The 27626-nt window shown below is 50.3% G+C and overlaps 1 protein-coding gene across 3 annotated transcripts in view; it reads right to left on the reverse strand.

The window, feature by feature from the left end:
* Positions 1-19646, reverse strand: part of Mcf2l (MCF.2 cell line derived transforming sequence like) — a 132595-nt gene extending 112949 nt beyond the window's left edge. For 2 of the 3 annotated variants that reach the window (XM_057753074.1, XM_057753071.1), the window contains exon 1: positions 19626-19645. The gene's annotated coding sequence lies outside the window, so the exon portion shown is untranslated. Of the gene's footprint in view, positions 1-19625 lie in introns of all 3 variants that reach the window. The other variant, XM_057753068.1, reaches the window with a different exon arrangement.
* Positions 19647-27626: the final 7980 nt, after the last annotated feature.

The following is a 27626-nucleotide window of genomic DNA, read 5'->3' on the forward strand; positions in this document are numbered from 1 at the left end:
GCTGGAGTCCTCTTAGAACCTAAAGCGAAGAAACGGGATCTTAGACACACATTGTATAGGAGGGCCTTGGATTTAGTCAGAGCAAGATGGCACCCACATAGATCCCAGCCATTTACAACAAAGTATGGCCAGGGAAAGGGGCAATGGGCTTCTAGTTCAGCCACCAAAACCTCTAAAACCTCAACAAATACAAATGGACAAAGATCGGGTCTAGAGCAGACTGTGCCTATTCTCTCAAGGGGACAGGACAGCACACACAAGCTCCCTGCTGATGGGAAAGCCAGCTTAAACTATTCCTGGTCCAACAAACACCTCAGAAAGCTGGGCTAAGAAAAACCCTGGCTGCCTCCATCCTCCTAGTTGTCCCAACCATGACACAGAGCCCCCCAGTCACACTTGGAAGGGACCAATCAGACCTGCCCACCCTGACTTAGCCCTGCTTCAACCTCCTCTCCTGGGAGAGGCAGGAAAAACAGACTGGGTGGGAAGGATAATTTGGATTAATCAAATAATTTTACAAGCTTTCTGATTTGTTTTAGTCTTCTTCTGACCCTTGGATTGTAGCTACACACCCCACCCTGTCACTGAGCCCCCTCCTCCCTGTTCTAAGCCACCCTCACATAGCTCTGTAGTCCTTAGCAGACCAGACAACTTGACCCCTTATCTCTATCACAGTACTGCCCCCTACAAACTGAAGGAAACGTCCAGAAAGTCCACGCTGGTTCTCTGCACAACTCTTTGGGGGCAGTGACATTACCTTTCCAGGGGAAGAAACTAGAGGGCCGGGTAGGAGGAACCTGGGCACTAAGCAGTGAGCACCGCACACTGCAGCCTGCCCCTGGTGCCCCTTCCCACTGTGCACCTGGCGGGCGGTTCCTTCTAACCCTGGCTCTATGGGCTGAGGGCTGACTGGACAGCTCTGGGGTGGCTTGCAAGTATACACAGACTCAATGCTGAGATATGATTCATTTTTTTTTCTCTCACAAAAACCTTGTCTGAGAAGCCTGGGTTTGCCACCCATACACGGATGACTGCATCTTCAGAGATCCTTAGGTTCCCAAAAAGCACACATATTAGCCTGAAGCAGAAGCAGTGCCTTGTTGTGGCTGCTCTGCCCCCTAGTGAGCACTTTGAGTTAAAGCGGCTTACAGAGGAAGGTCAGCAGAAGCCAGGATACTATTCAATGACCCCACCCCCATCCAGGTAAGCAGAGGTCATTCACAGAGCCTTAAAGATCATGACCAGTTCCAGATGACATCATGGTATGCTGAGCTGGAATACAGGTTCATACACAGTGTCATGGTGTCACCGTGACCCTCCACAGATGACTGAGACACACACCTGGGCATATCTGTGAGCCCTGCACACCACCAGCATCCACACTCACACCTGGATGTCTGTGATCATCACGAGCTCTGCACACACCCGAAGGCTTCCATTCCTTTTCCCGGGAGCATGTTCAGCACTAGCAGAGTGATGGTCTATTGGAAATTGCTCCCTTTCTTCCCTCTTTGTAACCCAGAGGGGCATAGCATCTGTGCAGATGTTTAATTTGGTATGTACCCTGTCTATAGGGGTCCTGGTCTTATTTCCAGTTGTCATGGTAAACTACCCCAATAAAAGCAACGTCAAGGGAAAAGGGATTTATCTGGCTTACTCCCAGGTTACACGGTCCATCACTGTGAGGAAGGGTGTCTGAGGCGGTTAGTTGTGTCCACGATCAAGAGCAGAGAGAAACTAACACAGACACGTGCAGGGCTCCCACCACTTGCTGTCTCTACCCATGTGTACCATTCAGGGCCCAGAGGCAGGGGATGGTGCCGTCCACTCTGGGATTTGGTCTTCTTCCTCACTGAGCATGACCGAGACAATCCCCAACAGCAAAGCTGACCTAGACAGTCCCTCACTGAGATGCTCTTCCCAAGTGATTCTAGATTGTGGCAAGCTGACTATTAAATGTGCCCACAGCCCCAACAAAGGCAAGGGGCGCTGCCCCGTCTGCTGTCAGGAGGGATGCGTCTGATCTGGCGGAGGACTTCTCAGTACTCCTGGCTCTGTGGACATACAGGTCAAGTTTCTCTATTACTCTCTGGTCCCCTCTGAGCTGTGGTGACTGTCCCCTCATCAGTGCTTCACTGACCAGCCTGGTGACAGATGTCCCTGTGGGTGGTGCCTCGGAAAGCTCCCAGGAAGGAAGCCCTGTCACAAGGGAGAACTTGCCCACCACAGAGCATCATCTGACAGCAGGAAGTTTACCCCTGAGCACATCTTTCTATAGGAGATGTTCTGTCTTGGACTAGAGCTCAGGGTGCTAGCCTGGAGCCGGCAGGGCAGCTTAGTGTCACAGCCAGACGTCAGGCTCACTCAGCTCCCTACCCAGGCATCTCAGCATGTCCCACCGGTCCTCACAGCCGCAGGGTTGCTGCTGTCCCTCCCACTACCACTCCTGCCCCAGAGCCTCTCCGTGTAACCTTGCCTTCCTTCCCAAAAAGAGACTCATTTCAGGGAGTTCTGCCCACAAAGCTGGCCCCAGCCTGATAAGTGAGCTGCAAGCAGGCAGAAGCAAGCGTGCAGTCCTGGGGAGTAGGGGGAACGATGGATCGGCTGGAGGGTGGACAGGAGCAGTTGATGCGCCATCTGTCACAGACACACCGCCCTTCTGCTGCGCAGATGATGACATGTGCCCCACATGGCACCTCTTGGCACACTACATCAGAGGCCTCCATGGGTCTGGCCAGTAGCTTTTCCCTACCTGGACAGACACTGGATGGAACCCACTTCCTGGGTTCACAAGATGGGAAATGGAGGCAAGCAAATAGAAGAACTCGGCTGTGACCAAACACTAGAGAGGAGCCAGCTCTGTCCAGGGCACAGGATTCCTACAAGGCTGGTCAGACTCCAGCTCACCTGCACTGTAAACAGAGCACAGTGCAGAAGCATTTCCTAGGCAGCCGGAGAGGGCTGGGACCAGATCCATATTCTCAAGTGACCCTGCCTTTAGCTATGGCTGCAAAGGTCATTATCTGCCTATTATTTACATTATATTATTACTATTATTTTATTATTATTGAGAAAGAATCTCTCTATGTAACCCAGACTGGCCTCAAATTCATAGCAGCCCTTCTGCATCAGCCTCTTGAATGCTGGCAAGATAGAAAAACAAAACATTTAGCCTGTGGGACTACACAGGCAGCTGCAGGTGGATGTCATTCCCACACCCTGTGCACCCTGGAGGCTCCCGGGCCGTCCTGTTACAGATCACTGTCTGGGAGGTGGGCGGGGGTCTGTCTCAGAGGTAACACTGTCTGAGTTGGGATTACAGAACAGTTACACAACAGATGGGCCGTGTCCATAGGAGGGCAAGTACTCCCATGCCCACAGACCCGCCGCTGGGTTCACAACACAATCCTGTAGCTGCTTTGACATTTACAATAACACACAAGGAACTATACATAAGCCTTGTTGTAGGTACTTCTTCTGAAGTGTGTGCATACTTAAGAGGTTTGTGTCACGTGATTGGCAATAAGGTTTCAAGTCTGAAGTCAAAGTCATCTATTTTGATGCAGTCCTGAGACCCACGGAGAGCTGACCTACATAGCCAACAGGCAGCAGCTCTGCCCGAGCTGGCCGTGGGCAGTGGCTACCCTGGAGGCCATCTGGTTCACCTGGTGGAATTCCAGCAGAATTCCATTCCACTTAGTTTAAATACAGAGCTTCTTCTTCACATGTCCCTAACAGACACGTGGGTAAGGAAGAAGTGATTGAAGTGCTTTCACCGGTCTCAGGACCAACCAGTTTCAAATTGCTCTCCATGAAAACCGCCACAGCATCAAGATTTACATGGAAAGTGTCGCACTTTGTGTAAAGACATAACAGTTTTATGACGGAAAACGTCATGAAGTGCCTTCCTGGCTGGAGGAAGCCAAGCCCTCAGGGCTGTGGAGGGATGGTTGTTGCAGAAGTCTGCCTCCATGTTTCGATGCAGGGAGGCGGGCATCATTAGAACCACGGGCACCCAGCAGGAGCCTTCCCATGCTGCCCTGCCTGCCCCCTCCCCTCGTGATACCCTGCACATCTGTCACACCGCTGGGCATGATTGGGATACCTTCTCCTGGACCCAGAGTATTACAGGGGCAGGTCTTCAGAGGTGTGGCAGGTTATCATGGGTGCAGCAGATCTCCCAGCCCTCTCGCTCCTCTGCCCACTGTAACCTCCAGCCCCTTGTGGCTCAGTGACCCACATTGAGGAAGTAGGGACTGGGTCCTGCTAGATGAGCATGTAGCTACCTCAGTTACATTTCTGCAAAGGGCACTTGCCTTGCCCCCTCAGCAGGACTGGTTTATTCTGCCACTGATGTGTACTCATGGATGGCTACCTGTACTTTGTATCAAGATTCGCCCAACCTACTTTGATAGTCATTGTTCTAGGGTTGGCCAACTGGGTTCTTTGCTAGGTGCCTGTACCCTCTGACCTGCCCCATCATTGTGGGTTTGGGGTGTTGTTGTTGTTGTTTTTTTTTTTTTTTTGTACTTCCTGACTCTCTGGTACCACAAGATGCTGGGTCACTGTGCTTCCTGCCCTCCTCCTAGATTCAGCATTTTCTCTGAAGATCCTGGAGGGGGTATTAGACAACAAGAGGCTGTTACCAGTAGGCTCCTTGGTGCTGGGGTAGTGACAGCCACCTGTCAGGGCAGGAGACAGATCTGTACTAGGGTGTGCCCAGACGTCTGAAGGTGACTGTCTGCATCTATACTGGGCTAAAGTGAATTCCCATGCTCACTCCATCCCTCGCCAGGTGCCACCCCTCCACCCCTTCCTGTTACCTCCTCTACTGGTGAGAAAGCGGCGCCCTCCCTTGTCACTTAGAAGGCCATGGGTAGTGTATATATGACAGTAATCAGGTGAACCTGTGTTCTCAAGGGTTCCTATATGAGTTCTTCTGTCCCTTCCTCTGGCCTCTACTTTGCCTGGTTTCTAATGTTGGTCCTGAAAGTCCTGCCCTTCAGGGAGGGGCTTTGTATATTTGCCATGCAGCTGATTCTCTTGTGGCAGTCCTCATTCCTCCTCAGACCCTCGGGCCTCCAGGACGCTTCAGTTACTACCCACTGCGTGAAATTCTATGGATTTTGATAAGTGCACACCATTGTCCTTCCCTCATCACAGTAACACTGCTTTCACTGCAGTGATTTAAATCCTCTAAGCTGCTGAACTTTGGAGGCTGAGCAGAGCTTGTGAGTTCAAGGCCAGCCTGAGACCTGTCTCAAAAAATACTGCAAACCAAATCTTCTGTGGTTGCCCTTCCTTCCTGTCAGCACTGACCTTCCTGCTGTCTCCACAGCCTTCCTTCTCCACACTGTTGCACAGTGGGGTCCCACGGCAGCACAGTGTGGAGGGTTCCGCCCTTGCTCTGTTCTGTGGGAGACCCTGAGCAGCACAGTGTGGAGGGTTCTGCCCTTGCTCAGTTCTGTGGGAGACCCCGAGCAGCAGTCTGATCAAGTTCTCTGGGATCACATGTTGAGGCAACTTGGGTAAGACCAATTCCCAGTGCCCAATACTGGTAACGATAACAGCATGCTGTTGGGAGCAGTGAGACCCCAGATCCTGAATTTCTTGTAAACAACTTGTTTTCCCCTGATGTGAGTGCCTACAGCTGCTCTGAGCACGAGACCTTCAGGAGTTCCTGATGGCAGGAGAGTGGTTTCTGGTGGGTTTGGCTGGGGCGTGGCTATCTCTATATAATCTGCCTCTGAACACAATAAAGAAGCATTCTTGGGGCTTTGGTATCAGTGTTTAAAGGTCTGCGAGTTGGTCTGTCTCTGCATCTGTCTGTGTTCTCAACTTCCAGCCCCTTGCCCGAAGCTCGCGCACTGGGTTCTAGCTCACAGAGCGCAGACACAGGGGCGCGGTGCAAGGCACATGCCGCCTGGCTTTAGGTCCACATGGGCCAACCTCAGCTGTGAGAGCCACCACTGGGAGGATGTGACCTTAGCCATGGATGTGGTGGGGAAAGCTGCTTAGCAGAGATTTATTGAACAGACACACGTGTGTGTGTGTTCCATTGTCAGCTGTTGTTGGAAGTATCTGAGGGCCTTAGGCTTTTTAAAAATAATGTTTTGATTAATCCTTTAAGAATTTCATACAATATATTTTAGTCACATCCATGTCCTACTCCTTCCCTAACTCCTCCCAGAGCCACCCCATCTACTTATCCCTCCCCCAACTCTGTATCCTTTTTTCTTTTTCCTAAAAACCCATTGAATTCAATCTGTGCTGGCCATTCACTCCTGTGCGCCATTCGCTAGAGCAGGGAGAACTACCAAGGACAACACCTTTAAGGAAAGTTGACTTTCTTGGGGTAAGAGAGATGGCTTAGTGGCTGCTCTTTCAGAGATCTGAGTTCAATGTCTTGCACACACCTGGCATCCACAACCATTTGTAACTCAAGTTCCAGGGGATCTGATGCTCTCCTTTGTCCTCCACAGCCACTGCACATGTAAATGGTAAACATCCATATATGCAGGGAAGACATGCATACACATAGACAAATTCAGAGGGAAGAGAACGGACTCTCCCTCCCCCCAGGCATCACCTGTCCGCATCCTCCTCTGCAGCAGCGGGGGAGGGATGGGGGGCTCAGGAAGCCCCTCTACTTCACACTGGAGTGCTGACTGGCCTGATCGTGCACAGGCAGCCACAGGTGCTGTGGGCTCATGAGTGTCGTGGTCCTGCTGTGTCCAGAAGAAACGGTTTTGCTCACTTCCTCCCAAGCCCTGACTCTTACAATCTTTCCGTCCTTTCTGTCACGATGGCTCTTGAGCCCTGGGGAGGGAGCATGACATAGATGTCCCAGTTGTGGCTGAACACTCCACTGTATTCTTTACACTTTGCCCAGTTATGAGTTTCTGTCAACTGCCCTTCCACTGCACAGAGACCACTGCTGGTGTCGTCTGAGAGCTGTTCTAGGCAGAGAGATAGGAATTTAGAAGGCAGCTTGACATGACACTGTATCCACTTAGCAGAATAGGCTTGTTTCTTTAAACTGTGGCTCTTCTCTAGGGCTGAGTGGAGCTGCCTGTGCCGCTTGGTCTGGAGCAGGTGAACTAGACTTTTATAGTTTATTGCTGTGGGATGATGCTCTTGTACATTGTAAAGATTTGTTGCTCATATTAGTTTAATAAAATACTGATTGATCAGTAGCCAGGGTAATCAGATTAGGAGAATTCTAGGAGGAGGAAAGACAGAGAATCAGTCACCAGACAGACAGACACAGAGGAAGCAAGATGAGAATACTTCACTGAGGAAAGGAAACAAGCCACGTGGATAAACATAGATAAGAATTATGGGTTAATTTAAGTTGTAAGATCTAATTAATAATAAGCTGGAGCTAATAGGCCAAATAGTTTATAATTAATATATGCCTCTGGATATTTCTTTGGGACTGAATGCTGCAGGACCAGGCAGGACAGAAACTTCCGTCTACAAATGGCACCCAATGTGGGGCAAGAATTTCCACATAAAGCCTGAGAAAGCTTTAAAAAAAGATTCTACATAGACAAGAACAGAGTCAAGTGCAGATTCTTGATAACCATCTTTTCTCTGGTAGGCTGTTTGCTGGCAGTGAGCAGAAGCTCGGCTTCTTTAAGAGAGGCTTCCTGACTCAGTCTTGGTGGCAAAAACTGCATGGCTCTTTTAAGAGACCCTGCCACCAAACACTTAAACACCTATTAGCAGCTGGCAGCATGCTTCCTGGTGGTGGCATAAACCTAGAAACTCCACAAAGTTGTGGCAATAAATGTGGGCTTCTGCCAGTACCTCTGCCATGAAACTAAACTCTCAAAAAGCTAAGGAATGGGGTGGAGCCAGCTGCCAAAGCTGCAGCTTTAATCCTAGCTATTACTCTGCAGATTAAAGACTCATGTGATCAGAAGAAGATAAAGATATACAGTAAAGATAGATTCAGACAAAAAACTCTAAACAGTTTATAGTGTGTTTAAAAATATATGTAGACTTGGGAGAGAAAAGAAAAAGTATAGAGAAAGTCCTTAAAGAAATAGAGTAGCTGGGTGTGGTGACACATGCCTTTAATCCCAGCACTTGGGAGGCAGAGGCAGGAGGATCTCTGTGACTTCAAGGCCAGTCTGGTCTATAGAGTGAGATCCAGGACAACCAAAGACACATAGAGAAATCCTGTCTCAAAAAAAAAAAAAAGCAAAAATTAAAAATAAAATAGAGGAAAAAAAGCCATGTAAAGATGGAAAATGCACAGAGAATCTGGATCCTGTATGTTATTTGTGTTTTCTTTGAATTGTTTGACTCTGAGGGAGGAGCAACAGCTGTTAAAGATATTTGATTATAAATGCTGCTGGATTAACCCAACCTATATATTTTGAAAATGCTTTGACTTCAAATTTAAGTCAAAAGGTGTGTTATGTTGAAGAAGAAGTTTTGTTTTTATTTCCAAAGGCAGTGAGAGGCTGTGGATTCATTCTGGGTTAAGAAAAATACAGTTTGATCTTCCTTGGAAGACCTCCTGAAAATCTGAAGTGGGAATAGATGGCCCAGACGGTCCAATGTTTCAGACACCTCTGTTGTAGTTTCTGTTTTTCTTTGTGAGCTTAAGGGGTTAAATGGATGCATTTCCTCGGCACTGCTGTGGCATCTTGTCATCTGCAGGTGTATTGTATGCACGAGTGTGTCTCTGTGCCAGTGCGGTGTGCACAGGTATCTGTGTATGCAAGTGGTGCATTAATGTGTGTGACTGTCTATGTTATGTACATGTGTAAGAATATGTATCAGCTGGGCAACAGTGGCACATGCCTTTAATCCCAGCACTGGGGAGGCAGAGATAGGTGAATCGCTGTGAGTTCAAGGCCAGCCTGATCTACAGAACGAGTCCCAAGACAGCCAAGGCTATACAAATTCTTGTCTTGAAACCCTCCTCTGCAAAAAAGAACATGTACGTATCTATGTGTAGGATATGCATGTGTTTGTGTCAACATGAGTCTGTTATGTGTGTGTGTTTGTGTCTATGTTGCATGCATGTGTGTATGTGCTAGTGTCTTTAGACATGCCCGTGTATGTAAATGTTCCTATGGTGCCGACTGCCCATCTGTGCTGTGTCTCTTATCCTGAATGCTGCCCTTGTCTGGCTGGGTGTCTGGCGTGGTTCTCACCTATCATTTGGGGATCATCAGCCCTCAGATGCCACCCTCAGCACCACTGGGCCTAGCAGCCCTCACTTTAGGTAGAAACTGCTTTTATTCCGTTCCCAGCAGCTCAGACCCAAATAATCACACAGAAACTATATTAATTACAATACTGTTTAGCCAATAGTTCAGGCATTTTCCTAGCTAGCTCTTATCCCTTAACCCATTTCTATTAATCTGTGTATTGCCACGAGGCTGTGGCTTGCTGGTAAGGTTCTGTTCTGGTGTTTTTCTCCTTCAGCAGCTACATGGCATCTTCCTGACTCCACCTACTCTCTCTTTATATCTCTTCCAGCCTGGCTATATTCTGCTAAGCCACTGACCCAAACAGCTTTATTCTTTAGCCAATAAAAGCAACACATATACAGAAGAACATCCCACATCACCTCTCTCCCCGTTCCTCTCCAGCACTGAGTTTTCCAAGTACTGTTACAGACGAGAGTCCTCCATATCATAGCCCAGAGCAGGCTCTTCCTCTGTCTTTCGTCTGCTCCCCACCTTCATGGGGTTGCAGGGGAGAGAAGCAGAGATTCCCTCTAGGTAGCAAAGCTAGTAGACAGCAGCGACGTGGTCTGTCTACTCAGACACTCCCCAAACTCTCTTCTGCCTCCAGGGATTCCTGTTAAAGGCTCCTAGAGTCCCATCTAGAGTCCCATCCTAGAGTCCCATCTAGACTGAGCACTCTGGACATCTTAACACATCCCAGCATGGAGATGATTCTTAGGGTACCCCCAACTGACCACACCTTCACCCACACACTCACATTCATACACAGGAGTGTGCATGCACGCCACATGTACAGATTCTGCTCTGTTAAATTTACCTTTACATTCTGTGTCAAAAAGGGGAAGAAACAGCTTTGTATCTGATAACAGAAGAGCTGCACACTGATAGCATCTTCCCAGCCTTGATCCTGGCCAAGTACAATCCCCAAGTACTTTGCTCATGTCAGGGAGATGACATGGGCTTCTCTGCCAGGCTCAGTGCCCAAGAAAGGGACTTGACCATCCCCTGGCTTCTTGCTTCCAGCTTAGAAAAAGCCACTTTGCATAAGGGACAGAAAGGCACAAGTGTGAGATACCCTCAGTCGGGTCGGAGGCAAGAAGATTCTGGGGTCCCCCTTTGCTGACTATGAATATAGTTACCATCCGGAGGGCAAGGCTGCTCCCCACACTCTGCTTACATCCAAAAACCACCCCTCCAGCAAACGCAAGGGAAGAACTCACCAGGGATGCCCGCCCAGACAGTGGCTGCCACACACGCTGGCATCACCAGGGATGCCCGCCCAGACAGTGGCTGCCACACATGCTGGCATCACCAGGGATGCCCGCCCAGACAGTGGCTGGCACACACTGCATTCATCAGAGATGTGGAGCCACTCGGTGTCTGCTTACTATAGTAAAGAAGGAAAAATAACCACAAAATATGTATGACTCATGCATTCAGGCTGGAGCAAAGTGAGATCTCATAGAGAATCAGACTGGCTGTTGGTCCCTCCAGGACATGGGGGAATGTGATATTGCACCTCAAATACATTTCATCGTCTACTTGATTTATAAATAAAAAATTGCATCTCAGAGTTCCAGATGGCACCGATAAGATGAATGAACACTGTTGCCAAGAGCCTGACTGAGAAGACAGACTCTGCAAGTACCAAAAGTGACTTCAGCTAACAGGCAGGAACACCACAGACAGCGGCCATGGCTGCGTGGCTCCCACACCTCCCAGCACAAGCATTTCTAAGTGGTTTTTTTTTTTTTTTTTTTTTTTTTTTTGGAAGTACTGAATTTTAATGTCTAATTTCTTGAGTTCTTTATATATTTTGGAGATCAGTCCTTTGTCTGATGTGGGGTTGGTGAAGATCTTTTCCCATTCAATAGGCTGCCTTTTTGTCTTATCGACTGTGTCCTTTGCTTTACAGAAGCTTCTCAGTTTCAGGAGGTCCCATTTATTTATTGTTGCTCTTAGTGTCTGTGCTACTAGGGTTATATTTAGGAAGTGGTCTCCTGTGCCCATGCACTGAAGGCTACTTCCCACTTTCTCTTCTATCAGGTCATATTTATATTGAGGTCTTTAATCCATTTGGACTTAAGTTCTGTGTATGTGGATAGATATGGATCTATTTGCATTCTTCTATATGTTGACATCCAGTTATGCCAGCACCATTTGTGGAAGATGCTTTCTTTTTTCCATTGTATAATTTTAGCTTCTTTGTCAAAAATCAAGTGTTCATAGGTATGTGGATCAATTGGGACAGGTAAGAAGGTTTCCTCATGGGGCTGGAGAGATGGCTCAGCGGTTAAGAGCATTGCCTGCTCTTCCAAAGGTCCTGAGTTCAATTCCCAGCAACCACATGGTGGCTCACAACCATCTGTAATGAGGTCTGGTGCCCTCTTCTGACCTTCAGGCATACATGCAGAAAGAATATTGTATACATAATAAATAAATAAATAAATAAATAAATAAATATTAAAAAAAAAAAGAAGGTTTCCTCAGACAGGACACGGAGGTCCCTCACAGGGAGAATCTGCCAACCACACACACCCGTACCATGAGGTAGCCTGGTCATAGTGTTTGTACCCACAAAACAGACAGTAGACAGTTATAATCTTAACAGATAACTACTTTGTCCAAATCCTTATGGTTATAATTTTGCTTTTCCCCGTAGTTTTTATAACTACAAATAACAGCTATGATAAGCATCTTGGCTCATGAATCCTCATGACAATATTTGGATTATTTCCTAATTTAATTTCTAAAAGTGGTTCTGGGATTTTTATTCATGGTGACTGTCTTTTTCCCCTTCTGTAGCCATAAGGGCTCCACTCTTACCAGCAATGGATTTAAAATCAGGTCCACAAGTGGGCACAGAGGGGGGCATCTGTGATTACATTTATGCTTCCTTTTCCTCCTCTTTATTTTTATGTATATAGGTGACTTGCATGCATGCATGTCTGTGTGCATGCTGTGTCCTCAGAGGCCAGGAGAGGGTATCAGATCCCCTGGGACTGGAGTTACAGATGGTTGTGGGTGCTGGGAATCAAACCTGGGTCCCCTGGAAGAGTAGCCAGTGCTCCTGGCCTCTGCACCACCTCTCGGCCCCCACACTCATGACTCTATAATGCTGCCCAGGGTGAGTTCCCATCCTGCTGTACTGTGCTCTCCCTCAGTCCCCACAGTCAGCTCTCTGATGTGACCACCACTATGCTGCCCAGGAGAGAGACGTACTAAAGCCTGTCCTTGTGGCATTTTTAAAAAATGTACTCAGTCTTCGTAACTGTGTCTTCTGATGTAGTTTCAGCGTTCTGCTGCCCCAGGTCCTTTGTTAGAACATAAGGCACCTCTAAGTAACTTCCGATAGCCTTGAGCTCTGCTCGTCACTGGTGAACAAGCCCACTTTGTGCCAGCATGGAATTTCCTATTTCCCTGGTCATGGACCAGAAGATGAAAATGCCCGAACAAAAGAACACCAGGGTGGTGTCCATGGTGGCCTCAGATCCTGCCGCAGCTGAGGATAATATTCCTGTCAGCGCCAGCTCACATTAGACGTGATGCTGGGAAGCCAGCTCCCAAAGACTCAGCAGGGAAAGATTTCAGTGTGCCTATGCTGGGTGGAGACCAAGGAGACGCCCTGTGCTGGGAGAACAGAAAGCTGTGGTGTGAACAAAAGTCCCTGAAAAGAAGTCGGTCTGGCTGCGAACAAATACCTCCTGGAAGGAATCTGCGTCTGCAGAGGTGACAGGCCAGCTGGAATTTCAGTCCTGTGGGGGATGGGAATTTTGTAGATTCAGAGGCTAATGTATCTTGGGCTAATTTTACCTTGCTCCACTTTGTATCTGAACCAACACCTTGCGATAATAAATACAAGACCATTAGATGCTGTTAACTTAGCAGGACAGCAGCTTCCACCAATCTAAGCTGAGAACATCATCAGTTAACATCCCGGGTCTGTAAACAGCTCCCCCACCTCGCTGTACTTGTCTCTCCGTGTGTACTGTAAATATCACCAGTGGATTTGAAAATTGCTTTGATTTGTGACTTCCTTTGTTCTAGAAAGTTATAAAACCTTTATAAAACTGTTTCCACAGGGAACATGGAATTTGGGGGACTCTAAATCTGCGTTCTGGCCATGGTCACTCAGAATGGCTCCAGAGGAAAGACTTACCCTGTTTAAGACGAGAACTGTGGTTTTTATGGCCAACAGTGGGGACTACAAAGGTCAGAAATGTCCAGGGAGACAATGGCTTTAGGACCCAGGAACTTCTACCTGAGACTGGCTACATTCCTGCCTGTCCTCATCAGCAGCTCCTGCTGGGCAAGGCCGGAAGAGGAAAGGTATCTGTCTACACAGGGAGAAATTCAAGGCGAAGCCAGCAACTCAGACAACACTGAGTAACCGGAAGAAGCAATGATAAATATGGAATAGTGTGTATAGTAACATTTAGTGACTGGTGTGTCCCCTTTGGTGCTTCAAGGTCAAATACACACTTTAGAGGAGACTTTCTTAAACATCACCTTTATCACAAAGAGCATCCCAAATATAAGGTTCTCATGGAAAATTCTACAGAAACAGCTCACAGTTGACAGAAAACTCACAAAGTTGCTGATGCAGGCAAAATCTCTGTCTCCCCTCCTCCCCCGCCATTGCTGGACTGCAGGTTGGTAAGAGGTGAGCAAGGCCCTTGAGATGGCTCAGACACGCTGCCCACCTCCCGGAGAACTGTCCCTGCGGTGTCTCATAGTCACCTGTTCAGATAACACATACTGTTCATTTTAATTAAACAGTCACAAACACTGGCTAGTTCTCTTCAGTCCATCCAAGAGCCCGAGGGGACTGGGGGCAGGGGCAGGACCTGTGGACTCTACAGGACAGGGTAGGGGCCAGGATGAGCTCACCCTGGAGTGGTATCCTTGCAGCCTGCCCCACTGGCCCCCTCCCCCTCCCCCTGGCAGCAGAGGTGAGGATTGCTAACCATACTTTGTTTTGACCAGTAACACACAAACCAGTCCCCAAAGGACTACAAACCCATTTTCACTAAAAAATGCTTTCCAAAAATATCAAGAACCCTTGCCAACTTCCTGAATAACAGAAACTCACAAGTGATAAGATGTTGAAGGATTCGGAAGGCTGGAATGAGAAGTTAATCACTTGCAATCAAGCTGCCTGCACCATTTGCAGGAGCTGTGCAGGCTGTTAAGGCAACCCAGAAAAGACTAGAGAGTGAAGCGCTAAGCAGCTTGCTCGCCGGGGTCTGCTTCTCATGCGCTGAGCAGCTGAACAGCCGTTGAAACGACTCCTCCACACTCAAGTTTCTCATTAAATGCACACAAGGAGGAGGCAGGGAAGTTATACAAAGAGCCAGGAAACTGAAAGCCCACAGCCCTTGAGTGATCAGAGGTCATCTCCCCAGGCAGAGATAGGGCAGGGCCCTTCCAGGCTGTAGGCCCCAGGCCCAAGGGCATGGGATCCACACATCTGCATCCACTGGGCACAGCTGCCACAACCAGGGCAGTTCATCCATTCTCCAGCAAGCTGTCATTAGGACCCCCCCCCCACACACACACACATACACCAGCACAAAATGATAAAGCTGGTTTCCTTCAGCTGGCCAGTTCCTGAGGCCTTTAGAGTGGCCGGTTGCATCTGAGCACTAACTTCCATCATTCTTCAAGGCAGGGACCAAGGCTGTTCTTCCTAGGCTTTTTCATCCTGCTTAGCCTCCAGCCCTGCCCAGTGATCATACAGAAACACATTAAACCATTAGGTTTGGCCACATGCAGTCACAGACAGAGAAGGCCATGACTGGGGATTCAACCTGTCCATCATACTGATCACCCACGTCTCTCTCCATTCACCTAAGCCCGTGTAAAATAATATAGTCTGCTTTAACACACACACTGTCCTGGGTGGTATTCACCATCACAGGTGCTTCCTCTTCACCTCTCAAACTCAAGCTTCAGGTGACAGGGCATTTAAGAAAGCTAAGTGGGACATCGCTGCCAAGGCTGGTCCTCTGGCATGCCAGGGCAGGAGTGTGATGCTTCCCACCCACCAAAGGGAGCAGGCAGCAGCATTCATAGTGGGTGAGTGATAGTGGTGAGAACACCACAAGGCAGGCAGAAGTGTGGAGAGGGAGGAGTCTGGAGAGGGAGGGGTCTGGAGAGGGAGGGGCCTGGAAAGGGAGGGGTCTGGAGAGGGAGGGGCTGGGGAGGGAGGAGTCTGGAGAGGGAGAGGTCCGGAGGAGGGGTCTGAAGAGGGAGGAGTCTGGAGAGGGAGGGGCTTGGGAGGGAGGAGTCTGGAGAGGGAGGGGCCTGGAGGAGGGGTCTGAAAAGGCAGGGGTCTAGAGAGAGGGGGGCCTGGAGAGGGAGGGGTCTGGAGAATGAGGGGTCTGGAGAGGGAGGGGTCTGGAGAATGAGGGGTCTGGAGAGGGAGGAGTCTGGAGGATGAGGGGTCTGAAAAGGGAGGAGTCTGGAGAAGTAGGTTCTGCTAGGCACCCAGAGAACAAGGAGTCTGGAGTCTTAAACTCATCTTGATGAAACACACCATGTAAGTGTGTGCTCGTGCTTGCCTGCCCAAGTCTGTGTGTGAGTGTGCAGGTGACCATGCTTTTGTATGTCCCTGCCATGTGCGCTTACATATGTGCCCCTGCTTGTGTCCATGTCCACACGCGTATATGTATTTCTGTGAGTGTGCCCATGGTTGTGTGTTCTTGACATGCGTGTGTTATTGCTAGTTTTAGTTGGTGACTTGCGGCCATCAAGAGCCCCCTAAGAAGAGAATCTCAGTAAGGAATCGGGTTGGGCTGCGGCACATCTGTGGAGGACGGCCTTGGCTGCGGGAACTGACATGGGGGACTCACCTACTGTGGGTACCATTTCCTGGGTTTGGGTCCTGGACTGTGTGACTGGAAAGAGCAAGCTGAACACCTGTAGGCATGCATGCCATTCTGTTCTTGACTGTGAATGTCACCAGCCGCTTCAAGTTCTGCCACCTGTCGCCTCTCTGTTATGACTAACTAGGAATCATAAGCGAAAACAGACCCTTTCTCACCTAGGTTGCTTTTGTCAGAATATTTAATGACAGCAACGGAAATGAAGCTAAGATAACTTGTGTGCCCATGCTTGATGCCCATCTCACACGTGCACATGTACATATGTGTACACCCATGCTTACACTCCATGAGGTGTGTTTATGTGTATGCATGCTTCTGTATACCAGCATGTGCCATCTGTGTACCTGTTCATGCTTGTGTGTCCATACAATGTGTGTACTCATGTGTGCCCATTCCCACGTGTGTGCTCACGTGTACATGTGCTTACCTGTGTGCTCGCATTGTGTCTATGTGCCCTTCTTATCTGTATTATAGGATAAACCTGTCAAGTGCATGGCACTTGGAAGTCAAGCCCTCCCCAAGCTCTGGGGGTCTCTATCCTGAAGACGTTTCCATTTTGTTTAGTTGTGTACCTGCCCAGAGATGGGGTGTCTGGCAGGCAGGCTCTGTGCCTGGCTTCCATGCTGGGTACATCCCAGGGCTCTGGCAGGGCTGGATACAAACAGCAGCCAGTCTCTATTCCAGGGCCTCACAGCTTGACCTGTATATTGCCTGCATGGAGCTATATGTGTGTGTGTGTGTGTGTGTGTGTGTGTGTATGAGAGAGAGAGAGAGGGAAGGAGGGAGAGAGAGAGAGAGAGAGAGAGAGAGAGAGAGAGCCTTTCCCTCGGATGTCTGACTGATAGGGTAGGGGACACTGTCTCTAAGTCATTCTGATGGTTCTAGTAAGGAACCCAGCACTGGGAGTTGGAGCTTGGAGGACCCAGAAGACATGATGGCTGGACCTTAGAGGGTGACACACAGAGACAAGTGAGCCTCCTCAGTCCATTTGGGGAGTGACACCACTTTATCCTGCATGGAAGGAGTAATTTTCCTCAGAAAAAGCCAACTCAGTGAAGAAGGAGTATAGGAGGAGCCTTAGGGTCTGGGGGCCATGGGGTGGACTTTCTCCCGCCTCAGCAGAGTCCCAACAGTGCCTTGGGAAGAGTGGCCCTGCAGCGAGAATAGCTATGGCGAAGATGGGTCCACAGCAGACTGGCCAAGGGAGGAGCAAACCAGAGGCCCCGGAGTGTGCTGTGGCCTTTCACCAAGTCCTTCTGCACAGGTGGCTGGCTTGAATGTCAGCTGTCTGACCAGTCAGATGGGAACCCTGAAAGGGCTTATCCACGGATGCTCCTGAGGCCTCCCACGGCTGATGGTGAAGTGGTTAATTGTGGAGTTTGGGGAACCGCTTGGCAAACCCACTGTTGTGGTGTATGCCGAAATCAAGAAGGCAGAAGGAATGCCAGATCACACAGAAGGCCACAGACTGCAGCGAGCGAGCTGGAAAACAGGCTTATCAGTGTTTACCCAGCGTGGCCCAAACCTCCGCATGACCTCAGGGACAGCAGCGTGTTGACAGAACGTGGATGGCAGGCTGGACAAAGCAGCCTGTGCACTAGCTCCCTGCCTTCACAGTGGCAGAGATGGCACTGGGGCCTCAGCCAGTAAAACAACTCCCAAACTGACCAATCATCACCCAGCAGCCACCAACCTCTGAATATATGCAGGGATAACATGCGCACCACATCCAGAACTGCTCAGAGCAATTACAGAGGGGACAAGGCCCAGGCATCCACCTCCATGCAAGCGGGATCACACGCTGGGTCGTGAAGACGGTGCACCCTGGACTCTGACTGAGTCTTGACATTGAAGGCGTCTCTGATATGCGCTGAGTGAAATGACCCACCTGTGGTGGAAGCTCAATGAAGATGCTCACTGAGACCCCTGGAGCGCCAGACTACCCAGACAAAAGGTAGAGTGGCGGCTTCCAGGGGCGGGACTAGGGATTGGGTCTGGGAAGATGAGAGTGTTGGAGATGGTGTGTGTGTGTGTGTGTGTGTGTGTGTGTGTGTGTGAGCATGTGGGCATGTACCTGTGTGTGTGTGCTCACATGTGTGTGGGAGCGCGTGTATGGGGACATGTGCGTAAGCGTGTGTGTGTGTGTGTGTGTGTATGTATGTAATGGGAGCATACTTTGTGTGCTAAATGCTTAAAATGGGAAATATATATATATATAGCATATGTATATATTAAGATGGAAAACATATATAATATTTTCCCCAAAGATAGGGTTTCTCTGTGTAATAACCTTGACAGTCCTGGAACTCCTTCTATAGACCAGGTTGGCCTTGAACTCACAGAGATCCGCCTGTCTCTGCCTTCTGAGTGCTGGGATTAAAGGTGAGTGCCACCATGCCCAGTTAAGAAGTAGTGTTGTGTATATTTTGTCATTATAAAAAAAAATAATGATTTAGCCAGGCAGTGGTGGTGCACACTTTTAATCCCAGCACTCGGGGCGTCAGCAGGTAAAGTGTTATTCCTCAGAAGGTGTCACAAGGGTACTGGCCCTGAACCTTAGAGAGGTTATCACCACAGACACCCTGATCAAGACACACACCCTCGGCGAAGATGGGGACGCCTCAGAGTAAACAGCCCAGTTGGCCCCATGAGTTAGACCAACTGCCGCAAATACCAGTCTGGGCCATGGCCCTAAGAGTCAAGATGGCGAGGAGATGGTGCTGAAAGAGCTTCCTTAGGCCTGCAGCCTGACGCTTGGTCAGTCACAGAATCAGACAGCCCTGGAGTCAGATTCACACTTCCCCCTCAGTGGGATGTACACCCCTCTCAGCCTGCCGCATGCTTTACTTTTGGGGTGAGGTGGGGAGACACAGCTAAGAGCATGCAAACTCAAGGCACACTCAGCTCTTCTTTCACGCCAGAGCTTGTCGACTGCACAGGGCCATGGACCAACATGACTATCCTACTGCAAAAACTGACCATGGGAAAAGCCTGTGCCCCAGAAACCTGGGGGTGCACACTCTATGGCCCTGGAAGTCTGGGGGTACACACTGTATGGCCCTGAAAGTCTGGAGGTGCACACTCTATGGCCCGGGAAGTCTGGGGGTACACACTGTATGGCCTGGGAAGTCTGGGGGTACACAACATATGGCTCTAGTTTTATCCTTTCTGTGAGCAGGGAGCTATTTGGCATGTTAAGATAAAACATGCCAGAAAAAAATCAACAGTACAAAAAAGAAAGAAAGGAAGCAAAGACTATGATTAGTTCCTCCTTCTGGTGTACTGTACTTTATTTAAAACCCAAAGACATAGTTTTCATAATCTCTAACCAAAGCCAACCTCTTTCTATGATACTTATTGAAGTAGCCAACAAGCAGGCAAGCTACCCAGAAGCAGGTTAACTCACAAGAACCCCCAGCGCAGCCAGGGGCTCAGCCACTCCATCTGGTGCCCTGCAGCTGAACAAAGGACTTCAGAATCTAATCATCAACGGGATCAGAGAGAAGCTGGGACCACCAGCACCTACCTGGGGCCTCCACTTTGGCCTCCGCTTTGTCTGGAACAAGCCTGATGCCATCGGACACATCCACTTGGTGATCGGCCTCCTCCTTTGAGCCCCCATTGTGCTGCTCCAATGGAGGACTGCTTCGGCCACATTCCTTGCACAAGACGAAGCACCAGCAGTCAGACATGAGGCTGGGACAGCAAAGGAAATGAGGTCAAGGTGCAGGAAGATAGAAGATTTAGTTCTCTGGACAAGAACAAACCCACTAGCTACGTTAGCGTTTATTATAAAGGGGCTGTAACATGTGTGAAGTTAAGTTTATTCTCCAAATTTCAACAGCTTGTAGCAGGCTGTCTTACAGTCAAAAAAAAAAAAAAAAACAAACAACAACAACAAAAAAACCCAAAACCCAAAATCATCCGTCGCTTATATACTGAAATAGGGTTGTATAAGAAAAACAGTACTTACTTCTTCAACGTAAAAGGGGAAAAGGAGAAAAACCTAGACTTTCTTGACATTTAGTTTCTTGTTTCAAGGACAAGCTAGTGCCAGCTCCCTGGCTTTCCAGGTCTGCCTCACTGGCCGAGCAGGCTGTCAAAGCCGGGCTTGTGGCTTTTCAGATTACTCAAAATATTTTTTAAGCAAAGCAAAGGGCTCCTAGGTCCAGAACAAACATTATTGTGGGAAACTCTGGCAAACACCATGGTGAAGCTCCCTTGGGGAGCGATCTTGAATTTAAAGAGAAAGCAACACCCTTTCAAAGGTACCAGGAGTACTTTCACCTGACCCAGGTAACTGCCCACTGGGGTCTCTGGTGCACTTAGCACAGGGAAGGTGCCACAGGACTCCTCTCTGTTGGCTTAATGCCCAAAGGCCTTTCCAAGAGCAAAAGTGGAACCAGTCCTGGTACGCTGCTTTGGTGGTCCCACAGGTTTTGTCCTCTAGCTCTGATGCCTCTGCCTCAGGCTACAGACCCCTTGCTATAGCCCTTCCTTCCTCAGTCCCATCTTGGAAGAGGCTACTGTCTGCAGGAGACTTTCTCATGGACAGGTTAGATGGTTAAGATCCCAACTTCAAAATCCCTGTCAAGCTCCTTGTCAGAACAGGCCTTGCCTCTCTTCAGAGGAAACCCACACCATGGTCAGCGGCCTTGCTTTGCTCTGGTGTTGCTTCCTGTCCCTCCTAGAGTCTGCCCGCCCGTGGTTGGAGATTTGTACCAAGATGTCTGGCTCTAGCCATGCGACCGAGGTGCCTAGAGCCTGAGAACCTCTGTTGACAGTGTGACCCCTTCAGGTAGGAAGCGGGCGGCCTGGCCAGGGAATGCCCACGATCCAGACATTCTAGCTCTGGGAAGTGTCCAGCTAAGGCTTTGCTCTCCCACTTCCTCCCCAGCACCCAGTCACCCTGGGTATGGACAGCTGGTCTGCCTGTCCCTTTGTGGTTTACTGCTGCCCACTGTATCCTCTCTCTGTGTCTGTTTATTATGACGTTTCTCAAGCTGTCCCTGCAATGGTCTGGGGACAGACCCCGGGGGACATGGGGTGAGAATTCTTTACTGGTACCGCACATGGCGAGACCAGCACAGTCTCACCCACTCACCTGCATGCCGAGACTTGTGAAGGACAGAATTCCAAGGACAACTGACCCTTGGCCAGAGACCTACTTCTGGGCTCTGGGAACCAAATTATGACTATAAAATGTTGGAAGGGAAATTTTCTTAGTTCAAAAACCAACCAACCAACCAACCAACCAACCAACCAACCAACCAATCAATCCTATTTTATCCTCTAGTCTTCTAAATTCTAGCGAAGAGAATTTAATGTTTGGAAATGTTTGTGTCCCACACTTTTCTGGGGAGAAGCCAGGCTGACGTTATGTGCATTCATACTTAAGAGTGTTCAAAGTGGGCCAGGGGGTGTCTCTGCCTCAATGCTGCCCCCCGTGTCTGTGCTTCTGTTGTCTATCTCAAAGGACAGTGGAGAAGAGTCCAGGTTCTTTCTTCAGCAATGGTGAGGAACAGTACAGCACCTGGAGGTACCCTGGCCCTCTAGGTTGTCCTTAGGTTGATAGTTGAGTTCTGCGTGCTTCCAGCTCAAACCTTCCTTTCTCCAGCAGAGTGCTATCTCCCAGCTGCTTTGCACACCACGCCTGGTGTGCTCTATGTAAGAACACCCCCGTGTCTTTTGATAATTTGATCATGAGCAGGCAGAGAGGGAGGCTGGGCACAGCAGAGGGGCGATAGGCAGCGATGTGTTTCCTGAGAGGCAGGAATCGGACTTTCACAGCTGGTGCTGCCCTTGGGAACAGAAGTTCCGTTCTGAGGATTGCAGCCACATGGACTTGTTAGCTAACTCTCACCGGTAGCAGAACCTCAGGCACTGGACAGGTGTCTGACAGCTTGCCGATATCCTACGTCCAATGAGAGGCCAGTCTGGGTGGCCCAGGTCCCAGGTCTCTGCACCCTGAAGCCTCAATAGGTGTTGCGCACACCAGGGCAGGGTTAAACCCATCCACAGCCATGAAAAGTCACCAGGTAGCTGGAACTCCTGCGACCTGGCAAAGCCCCACCTCCTGCCTCACTGGTCTGTCAGCCAGTGTTTATCATCCACCTGCTGTTGTCTCTGTCAGGGTAACTCCTGCTTCTGCCGGCTGGCACCGACTACAGCATGAGACAAGTGCCAATGCATGCAAAGGAGGCAACACCATGGAGGATGGGCTGCCGCCACAGCCTGGGCCCCAGGGACTCTCAGCCTACAGCCCACACAGAGCGGAAAGAAGGGGCAGTGGAAGTGCAGACGCCTCGGGTTCCAGCCCACCACTAAGGGTCATTAACCCTTCCCACAACTCCGGCCCCACCTCCACCTCTGTCTCCTGCGTGCAGAGCCTCTCCCAGACCTAGAAACTGAGAAGAGGTGTGTGTCGTCACTGTCTCTGGGTCCGCTGCTGCTTCCCTGGTAGATTTGTTTTGGTTTTGCTCTTTATTCCATCTTGGAAATTTAGGTGATGTCCATTCCCAGAGCTTTCCCAGCTGAAATGCGGGCTTTCGGTAGCTGGCACTTCCTTAGGTCTCTGAGCATTTGCCCTAAAAGTAACCCTGAATATTCCGGGGAGGAGCCTGTTTTCCGTGACTCCACAGAGCTGACTATACTGGCCACAACTCATGACTGAGCTACTTCACATTCTAGGCTCTTGGTCCAAAGTGACTGGCCGTCTTGTGTGTCCAAGGGTCTCTTGGTAGCTAGCCATGGTGCGTTCACTGTCCTGTCAAAGCCCCAATGTTCTGCGAGCTCTATTTGACAGGGCCCGGAGGGATTAACACTGCATCTTCCCAGGCCTGTGGCAGCCTGAGGTGGTGAGACTACAAAGGGCCCCTGGTCCTCAGCCATGGCCCAGAGTGGAGCAAGGTACTCCAGAGCCACTCCGTGCAGGGGACACTTCCCCAAGTGACTTTCTCACAGGTGTAGTGCCTCCCAAAGAGCCCCAACTTCCTGTCCACCTTCTGGGGCACTTTCCAAGGGAAAAATAGACGAATGCCAGGCCCTGCAGAGGAAGGCTCCCGCTACTTCCCTAAGATGTGGGGGAGACAGGGACCTGCGCGTCAGGACCCAGGACTCAGGTATCACCATGAGAGGTCAAGTGTGGTGTCCTGACCCCCCTCTCACCTGAACCAGGAAGGTAAAGCCAGGGAGTGGCACAGAGACAGCTGGGTACACACAGGACATGGTGTTCCCGTCACTGTCACCCTTACACGGGTGACAGCTGCATCTCCAGAGCCTCTGCTGGCACAGCCAGGTCACCTGTTCTGCTCCTTATCTAAGGGTCCTCTCTTGGCTTCATATTTCGTCATATTTTGCAGAAATGAAATGCAGTAACCTTCAAGTAAGGGGCCTCTGTACCAAAGTGACTAAGACACCAGGTTTTGCAAGGCAATGTCTGCACTTGGAGACCCCCAAGCAGAGCTGACTTAGGACCTACAAGTAGAGAACATCCCCAGAAAGTCTTGGCAGCATGGAGAAGGGACATTCGGTCCCTCTTCAGGTTCCCAGGCCTCCCCACTAAAGGTAGTTAAGGTAATTCTGCAGAAGAGGTCAGAGTTCTCTGAACAGCCACCCAGCAATGAGGGGATCCTCATCACTGTGACTTTTCCCACAGGCCTGGAGGTGGCTTCCATGGCCATCCTTGGCCCTCACACCCTTCACGCTCTGCAAGTCTTTTACAGGTCTCCATTTTTATAGAATTTGGCAAGTCAGCTAGGGTAGGCTTCTGCCATCTTGCGGAAGCCCAGTGGCTCTTGACCACATTGGGCCTGCGAGCATGAATGACCATTCTCAAGCCTCTATCGAGGCACTGCACGCAGGTCAAGGTGACAAGCTAAAACAGAACCTTGCCTTAGCAGGGCTCCGGAGGTCAGCAAGGTTAAGAACAAAGTGGAGGTCCCTCTTGCTGCAGCTGACCCTGACTGATACTGCAGCAGAGCACTGAAGTCCTCTTCTGAGAGCTCAGGTCTTGAGGCCAGCTTTGGGATAGACAGGGCTCACAGGTCTACATTAGAAGACCTCCACAGGACCCAGAGACTCCACCTCCAGGGCAGTACCCCACCCTTACCTGGCCAGGTGGTCCCCTGCTTACTGGAGGAGAGGACCATGCACACCCAAGGCCCAGCAGCCAAGGAGAAAGGGTGGTACTTTATTTTGGTGGTGACCCGCTGCCAGGGACACACATCCTGGAACCTCCCACAGCCCTGCAGCACATCCTTTGGACAGCTGGGCATCTTAATCCCCGCTGGCCCCTGGCTCTGCAGCTATTTGGGGTAGGACTTGTCATGGCCAGGAGGCTTCTAAAAACCCAAGGGATACTTGGTCTCCTGACTTAGGGCCTGAGAGGGTCAAGAGTAGCCATGCCAAGAGCCGGATTAAAGAGTAACTCCTAGTGGGAGACTTTGGAGTTAGCAGAGAAAGTGACAGAATTATTTTTAACCTGCTGCAGCCTAAACTTCTTTTGGCAAAAAGGCAAAGCAGCCGGCCCTAGATCAGCCAGAGAACCAGGTGCTGACCCAACCAAGCCTCCTTGTCTGTGATACCTGTCCTGGACACTGGCCCAACCACTGGGTTGGAGAGAGTCGGAGAGAGCTCTGAGAGAGCTGGGAGGGCAGTTTGGAGGCAAGAGCCCCGCCTCCTGCCAGTGACACCTTTCCTGGTATGTGGGGGGATTCCCCCTCCATGTGACATTCTCAACAATGGGGAAAAAGAGAGACCCCGCTCGGAGCCAGAGTTCCTTCTGGGAGGAGGTGTAATGTAGGGGGAGACCCAGTTCCACAGCAAAGCAATCCAGACAAGAATGGTTCTGGGCGGCGAGCTCGGTCCCACTCCCTTCTTCTGCCAACCACACCCTCATTCCCGTAACCGCCCCCCCTTCTGTTTCTCACCCCTCCTCTTTCCTCTGTCCCCCGCCGCCCCAACCCCGTGCACACCTGTCTGTGCTGGGGACTGTCTTCTCCGCGTCCAGCGAGCTCACTTGCTCGCAGGTGCCACGCTCCCAGACTCCGCCCGCCAGTCGGTCCGGGGCCACTGAGAGGGGGAGGGAGGAGAAGGGAAGGCGGGAGCCCGAGCGTGGGTGGGGGAGGGGCTGAGGCGCCGGGGACCCTGAAGCGACCGTTGCAGCCGGACAGTGGGAAAGGGATCTCAAGGGAGGAGGCGGGGCATGGGCGGGATTCAAGGGGAGGGGGCAAGAGCGGGGTCCTGGGGAGGAGGTGGGACAAGGGCGGGTTTGCACGAGTGGAAAAGGGCGGGGTAGGGGCGGGTCTGGGAAAAGGGAAGTGCTTGCGCCCCCAGTCCCTTTCAGTCAGGAGGTCTTCGGAGCCCAGCCGAGCCCGGGTTCAGGTGCACCTGTGTCCCAGCTCTCTATACCTCGGGATCTGCTCTGGGACACTCACAACTAGCCTAAAGGGACTTATGTCCACTCTGACGCCCCAGCTGACGGGGCTGGGTTTGCGAGCTCTCCCAAGACCCCTTCTCTGCTGCTCCAGGTGGAAGAACCGACTTAGGTGGAAACCCCCTGGCTTCAGACAGGTTCCACGAGCCTTTCTGGCCTCCGCGTTCTTATCTGACCTGCAGGCGGAAGAGCGTGTTGATTGTTGAGGTTCCGTGGGTTATCATTTGTAGGGAACCCTAAACGCCACTGCAGACCCCAGATTGCCAAGAGGTGCACTCACGACCCCCAAGAAAGACCATATGGTCAAGCACTCCATTCTTTGGTACCAAGGCAAGAAGTCAGTCTTTCCCGTCCCCTAGTACTCATGAACAGCACCCCTGCTTTCTGAGTGTCATGGACAGGAAGGGCACCGTGTCCTGAGACAGACTCAGGTCTGTCAGAAGACACCCAAAGAGGCCACTGTTTGACCCTGTGGGCGGGCGGTCGGGCGGGCTGGCAGGCAGGCAGGCAGGCATCACAAACGGGCAACTAGATGTAAACCTTTAGATTAGAGGGTGGGCATAAAAGTGTCTCCAGTGGCCGGGTAGAAGTGGGAGCCTCTTCTAATAGAACAGACCGTGGAGAGGGAAGTAAATCAAACGGGTGGGAAATTATAGCCATGGCTGGACCCACTTGAGGGGTGGCAATGACTCTGAGCTGAGCAGGGTAGGTAAGATGGACACTCCTCTGGGATTGGGGTGACCACTAAAGGACCCTCCCTGTGGGTGAGTATGCCATTCCTGGAGTGGATGTTCTTAGGCAAGCCTCAGCACCCTGCCCTGTCCAGAACTGGGCACATCCCCAGCCCAGTCTTCAATATAGAAGCTTTTCTGTCTGGGCCACGTGCTGGTAGTGGGGAGAAGGTATGGGGGAGCAGAGTACCCCACCAGCTGAGTAAGGGTTGTGGGGGAAGAGCTCGGGAAGGACTTGTGAAGCTTGGAATTTCTTTGCTTTTTCTTTCTTATATTTAGGTTATTTTAAAAATTTTCTTTATGTTTATGGATGTTTTGCCTGCATGTATGTTGGCACCACTTGAGTGCCTGTTGTCCAGAAGCCAGAGAAGGGTGTAAATCCCGTGGAACTGGAGTTATAGATGGTTGCGAACTGCCACGTAGGTGCTGGGAATTGAACCTGGGTCCTTTGGAAGAGCAAGCAGTGGCCTTAACCACGGAGCTACCTCTCCAGACCTTTAAAGGCAGTTTTCTTTAGTCAGAGAGGAAGATAAGGAGGCATTGCCTTGTACTGGCTGGCTGCTAGGAGCTGCTGAGGTGCAGGGCTGGGTTTCTGTCCTGAAATCTCCCACACATACCCAAAGGGTCAGATTGGACCTGCATGAAGCTCTTTTTTTTTTCAGTTAAAACAAAATAAAACAAAAAACACAAAGCAATACAAAAACTGGACCCATGCATGTCCCGAGGCACACATGTGGGGGTCAGAGGACAACTTGCGGGAGTCTGTTCTCTCCACTGTATGAGTTCCAGGGATCAAACTCGGGTCATCAACCTTGATAGCAAGTGTTCTTACCCACTGAGCCATCTGACAACCTCCACATATGGTTCTTTAAAAAAAAAGGCAAAGTTCCTGTTTCCCATGATGGCATCAAAGGACCCTCTCTACACAGCTGTATTGAATGTCATTTAATGGAGCAGTGAAAGTTCACAGAAGTGCAAAAGCAGCAGCTCCCATGCACAGAGTTTCCGTGGGTTCACAAACAGCTGTCAACACTGGTGCGGAACCAGAAGTGGCCAGTGCCGCACGACTCCACATGGGTGGCACTGCACAGGGGGGTAGGAGCCTTCCAACACTTTACTAGGAGACTATGCAAGCATCCCTTGACAACCAGAAAACTGTCAACCCATTAAAACACCAGCACAGCCCTAAGTAGGTCCGCTGGTAACGAGGCCAACCCAGGACACCATCCTGCTTTGGGAAGCTAAGAAGCCTTCTGCCTTTCAGAAAACGTTAGGTTGGGTCTCAAGTGAGGCAGTGCAAGGGACTTGTGCAGACAATGACGAAGCCCATCCATGCCATTACACACACATCCCAGCAGCC

This window comes from Chionomys nivalis, chromosome 20, assembly GCF_950005125.1.
Source record: "Chionomys nivalis chromosome 20, mChiNiv1.1, whole genome shotgun sequence".
Taxonomy (NCBI): domain Eukaryota; kingdom Metazoa; phylum Chordata; class Mammalia; order Rodentia; family Cricetidae; genus Chionomys; species Chionomys nivalis.